We start from the raw sequence: 6,353 nt of genomic DNA on the forward strand, positions 1-6,353 counted from the left end.
CAACAATCCGCTGGCGAGTGCCCCAGCAGCCCTGAACGCACCCATACCCACCATCGCAGCTTCCGAAGTCAGATCGGCCTTCCTGAAAGTGAACCCTCGGAAGGCGACGTGCCCAGACGGGATCCCTGGTCGTGCACTCAGAGCCTGTGCGGACCAGCTGGCAGAGGTATTCACGGACATCTTTAACCTGTCCCTACTCCACTCCGAGGTCCCCACCTGCTTCAAGAAGACCACCATCATACCGGTACCAAAGAAGAACCAGGCAACGTGCCTCAATGACTACCGACCAGTGGCCCTGACTTCAGTCGTAATGAAGTGCTTCGAGAGGTTGATCATGAAGCGCATCACCTCCATACTCCCAGAACGCCTTGATCCACTGCAATTCGCATACCGCTGCAACCGGTCCACATCAGACACCATTTCCCTGGCCCTACACTCATCCCTAGAGCATCTCGAAAACAAGGACTCCTACATCAGACTCCTATTTATTGACTACTGCTCCGCCTTCAACATCATAATCCCAGCCAAGCTCATATCAAAGCTCCAAAACCTAGGACTTGGCTCCCCACTCTGCAACTGGATCTTCGATTTTCTGACCAACAGACCACAACGATTTTCTGACCAACAGACCACAATCAGTAAGAATGAACAACAACACCTCCTCCACAATAGTCCTCAACACCGGCGCCCCGCAAGGCTGCGTACTTAGCCCCCTACTCTACTCCCTGTACACACACGACTGCGTGGCAAAATTTGGTTCCAACTCCATCTACAAGTTTGCTGACGATACGACCATAGTGGGTCGGATCTCGAATAACGAGTCAGAATACAGAAGGGAGATTTGATTTGCTTTATTATTGTCACATGTATTAGTATACAGTGAAAAGTATTGTTTCTTGCATGCTGTACAAACAATGCATAGCGTACATAGGGAAGGAAGGAGAGACTGCAGAATATAATGTTACAGTTATAGCAAGGTGTAGAGAAAAGATCAACTTAATACAAGGAAGGTCCGTTCAAAAGTCTGATGGCAGCAGGGAGGAAGCTGTTATTGAGTTGGTTGGTACATGACCTCAAACTTTGGTATCTTTTTCCCGACGGAAGGAGGTGGAAGAGAGTATGTCCTGGGTGCATGGGGTCCTTAATTATGCTGGTTGCCTTTCTGAGGCAGCGGGAATTATAGACAGAGTCAATGGATGGGAGGCTGGTTTGTGTGATGGCCTGGGCTACATTCACAACCTTTTGTAGTTTCCTGCGGTCTTGGATAGAGCAGGATCCATACCAAGCTGTGATACAACCAGAAAGAATGCTTTCTGTGGTGCATCTGTAGAAGTTGGTGAGGGTCGTAGCTGACATGCCAAATTTCCTTAGTGTTCTGAGAAAGTAGTCGTTGGTGGGCTTTCTTAACTATAGTCAGCATGGGGGGACCAGGACAGGCTGTTGGTAACCAGAACACCTAAAAACTTGAAGCTCTCGACCCTTTCTACTTCATTCTCATTGATATAGACAGGGGCATGTTCTCCACTACGCTTCCGAAAGTCGATGATAATCTCCTTCGTTTTGTTGACATTGAGGGAGAGATTATTGTCGTCGCACCAGTTCACCAGATTCTCTATCTCATTCCTATATTCTGTCTCGTCATTGTGACATAGAGAACCTAGTGGAGTGGTGTAGCGACAACAATCTCTCCCTCAATGCCAGCAAAACTAAAGAGCTGGTAATTGACTTCAGGAAGCAAAGTACTGTACACACCCCTGTCAGCATCAACGGGGCCGAGGTGGAGATGGTTAGCAGTTTCAAATTCCTAGGGGTGCACATCTCCAAATATCTGGCCTGGTCCACCCACGTCGATGCTACCACCAAGAAAGCACAAAAGCCTATACTTCCTCAGGAAACTAAGGAAATTTGGCATGTCCACATTAACCCTTACCAACTTTTACAGATGCACCATAGAAAGCATCCTATCTGGCAGCATCACAGCCTGGTATGGCAACTGCTCGGCCCAGGACCGCAAGAAACTTCAGAGAGTCGTGAACACCGCCCAGTCCATCACACGAACCTGCCTCCCATCCATTGACTCCATCTACACCTCCCGCTACCTGGGGAAAGCGGGCAGCATAATCAAAGACCCTCCCACCCAGCTTACTCCCTCTTCCAACTTCTTCCATCGGGCAGGAGATACAGAAGACTGAGAACACGCATGAACAGACTCAAAAACAGCTTCTTCCCCGCTGTCACCAGACTCCTAAATGATCCTCTTATGGACTGACCTCATTAACACTACACTCTGTATGCTTCATCCAAATCCGGTGCTTATGTAGTTACATTGTATATGTTGTGTTGCCCTATTATGCATTTTCTTTTCTTCCCTTTTCTTCCCATGTACTTAATGATCTGTTGAGCTGCTCGCAGAAAAATACTTTTCACTGTACCTCGGTACACGTGACAATAAACAAATCCAATCCAATCCAAAATCCCCACTCACACACCCCGACCCCACTCACTGACACTGAAACACTCTCTCGCACACAGACAGCTCGCAGACATACTGATATGCACTCAGGTACAGACACACACAGTAAGGCCTCATCTTCCCTTTCAGTTAAACATACAAGATCCCACCAGCATTCTTGGAAGAAGATATTCATCCCTCCTACAAAAAAAATTAAACCATAATACATTCCAATATAATTCATTCACCCCCCAACCCCCCACTGTACAAGGGGCTGTATTTAAGGAGTTGTATTGTGAAGGCAAATGGAGTTTAAAAGTTAGGGAAGTCTGGCTACAATTGTACAAAGCCTTGGTGAGGCCTCACCCAGGGCACTGTGCCCTGTTTTGGTCTCCTTACTTCAGGAGGGACGTACCGGCATCGGAGGCCGTTCGGAGAAGGTTCACGGGGCCGATTCCCGGGATGAAGGGGGTTTGTCCGATGAGGAAAGGTTGAGCCGGTCGGGGCCTGTACCCATTGGAGTTTAGAAAGAACCAGAGGAGATCTTATTGAAATGGATCAGATTCTGGGGGGGGGGGGAAGGAATGCCATTGAGTCTGTACTGATACTCTGAAAGAGCACCCCGCCCTCAGTGCCGTCAGGCAGTGGTGTTCACCACCCTGCCGCCCATTGTTCCACATTGTCTTGACAGGATTCAGATCTACCTCTTGAAACAATCTCAAAGGATATCGGTTGAGACAGTGTGCCTGGGGGGGTCTGTTAACTGAATTTAAAAGTGGATTGAGAGGTGTGGTGGTTTAATTGTTTTAGTGAGAATAAAGACAGCAGATAAGCATTATTATGTCATTGGATTGATTAGCATCATTTAAGGGGTAATTATAAGCTATTTTACTGGTGTGTTTTTCTGCTTTCGTAATAAAGCTTGTTTCAAAATAACCATATCCCTGTTTTGCACGAAATCACTCCTGGAGCGAATCTCTTTCCTCAGTCTTACAAAACTAAAATATTGGGCTTTCTGTCCACTTGAGGTCTGGTGCAGGACCGGAATATCTGCTTATTGCAATTAAGATTCCCTTAAGGATTCAGTTGGGGGGCGTAAAAGGGTTTGGAATAAATGACTTGCGGCGGGCTCCAATAATGGAGGAGCGACGCACCCACAATTCCCCGCGCCCCAGAAAGCCCCCTATGGATTAAGCACGGAGCGGGCAGTGCGCGTGCGCAACTTGGGCGCCGCCATTTTGAGCACCTCAGCGAGAAGCCGAAGGGAGCGACAATATGGCGGCTCTGGCCCGGGCCCAATCCGACCGAGCGGCCAACGGCCACCCCATTCCCACATCGAGCCCAACAAACCCGGGCCTGGATCGTCGGTCGGTTACGGTAGGTGCCCGGCGTCGACAAAGTGCCCGCGGTTCTCTATTTGGGGGGATGGGGAGGGTTTGAGAGGCCGTTGTCCCTCCCCCTCTCTCTCTCTCACCTTCTCTCCAGATCGCAATGGCGGCAGCGGCGGTTCTCCTCGTCTCCCGGTAACGCGCATGCGCGTCGTCCGACCGACTCCGCCACATTCCTGCCCCTGGTGCGCCTGCGCGCTCGTTTGGGCCGGGACCGATCCAGGCCCGCGGGGCACTGTGGGTCTCTACACCCTCCATTACTGTAGGAGCCACCCCCCTCACACACACACTTTCCCCCCCCCACCCACACACATCCCCCCCCCCCCCTCACACACACACATTCCCCACCCCCCCCCCCTCACACACCACATTCCCCACCCCCCCCCTCACACACACATTCCCCCCCCCCTCACACACACATTCCCCACCCCCCCCCTCACACACACATTCCCCACCCCCCCCCTCACACACACATTCCCCACCCCCCCCCTCACACACACATTCCCCACCCCCCCTCACACACACATTCCCCACCCCCCCCTCACACACACATTCCCCACCCCCCCCACACACACATTCCCCACCCCCCCCTCACACACACATTCCCCACCCCCCCCTCACACACACATTCCCCCCCCCCTCACACACACATTCCCCACCCCCCCCCCCTCACACACACATTCCCCACCCCCCCCCCACACACACATTCCCCACCCCCCCCCCACACACACATTCCCCACCCCCCCCACACACACATTCCCCACCCCCCCCTCACACACACATTCCCCACCCCCCCCTCTCACACACATTCCCCACCCCCCCCCTCACACACACATTTCCCCCCCCTCACACACACATTCCCCACCCCCCCCCCCTCACACACACATTCCCCCCCCTCACACACACATTCCCCCCCCCCTCACACACACATTGCCCACCCCCCTCACACACACATTCCCCACCCCCCTCACACACACATTCCCAACCCCCCCCCACACACACACACATCCCCCCCCTCACACACACAACCCCACCCCCCCCCCACCACACACATTCACCACCCCCCCTCACACACACATTCCCCCCCCCCCCACAACCCCCCCCCCCCCCACACACACATTCCCCCCCCCCCCCACACACACACATCCCCACCCCCCACCCACCACACATCCCCACCCCCCCCTCACACACACCATCCCCACCCCCCCCTCACACACACATTCCCCCCCCCCCCCCCCCCACACACACATCCCCCCCCCCACACACACACACTCCCCCCCCCCACCCACACACATTCCCCCCCCCCACCACACTCCCCCCCCACACACACACACTCCCCCCCCCCCCCCCCAACACACACCTCCCCCCCCCCCCCCCACCACACACCCCCCCCCCAACCCCAACACCCCCCCCCACCCCACCCACCCAACACCCCCCCCACACCCCCCACACCCACCCCCCTCACACACACATTCCCCCCCCCCACACACATTCCCCACCCCCCCTCTCACACACATTCCCCAACCCCCCCCCCTCACACACACATTCCCCAACCCCCCCCCTCACACACACATTCCCCACCCCCCTCACACACACATTCCCCACCCCCCCTCACACACACATTCCCCACCCCCCTCACACACACATTTCCCCCCCCCCTCTCACACATTCCCCACCCCCCTCTCTCACACATTCCCCACCCCCCCCACACACACACACATTCCCCACCCCCCCCTCTCACACACACATTCCCCACCCCCCTCACACACACACACTCCCCACCCCCCTCACACACACACACATTCCCCACCCCCCTCACACACACACACATTCCCCACCCCCCTCACAGACACACACATTCCCCACCCCCCTCACACACACACACATTCCCCACCCCCCTCACACACACACACATTCCCCACCCCCCTCACACACACACACACACATTCCCCACCCCCTCACACACACACACACATTCCCCACCCCCCTCACACACACACACATTCCCCACCCCCCTCACACACACACACATTCCCCAGCCCCCTCACACACACACACACATTCCCCACCCCCCTCACACACACACATTCCCCACCCCCCTCACACACACACACATTCCCCACCCCCCTCACACACACACACATTCCTCACCCCCCTCACACACACACACACACACATTCCCCACCCCCCTCACACACACACATTCCCCACCCCCCTCACACACACACACATTCCCCACCCCCCTCTCACACACACATTCCCCACCCCCCTCACACACACACATTCCCCACCCCCAATCACGCACACACACATTCCACACCCCCTATCACGCACACACACATTCCACACCCCCTCACACACATTCCCCACCCCCTCACACACACACACACACATTCCCCAACCCCTCACACACATTCCCTACCCCCTCACACACACTCCCCACCCCCTCACACACACACACAAATTCCCCACCCCCTCACACATTCCCCACCCCCTCACACATTCCCCACCCC

General features: G+C 55.0%; 1 protein-coding gene across 7 annotated transcripts in view; it reads right to left on the reverse strand.

Annotated features, from left to right (window-relative positions):
- The window catches only part of LOC140419839 (uncharacterized), a 73,157-nt gene extending 69,171 nt beyond the window's left edge, over positions 1 to 3,986 (reverse strand). For all 7 annotated transcript variants that reach the window (XM_072503879.1, XM_072503880.1, XM_072503883.1 and 4 more), the window contains exon 1: positions 3,927 to 3,986. The gene's annotated coding sequence lies outside the window, so the exon portion shown is untranslated. The remainder of the gene's footprint in view (positions 1 to 3,926) is intronic.
- Between the last annotated feature and the right edge of the window lie 2,367 nt (positions 3,987 to 6,353).

This window comes from Scyliorhinus torazame, chromosome 5 (assembly GCF_047496885.1).
Source record: "Scyliorhinus torazame isolate Kashiwa2021f chromosome 5, sScyTor2.1, whole genome shotgun sequence".
NCBI lineage: Eukaryota > Metazoa > Chordata > Chondrichthyes > Carcharhiniformes > Scyliorhinidae > Scyliorhinus > Scyliorhinus torazame.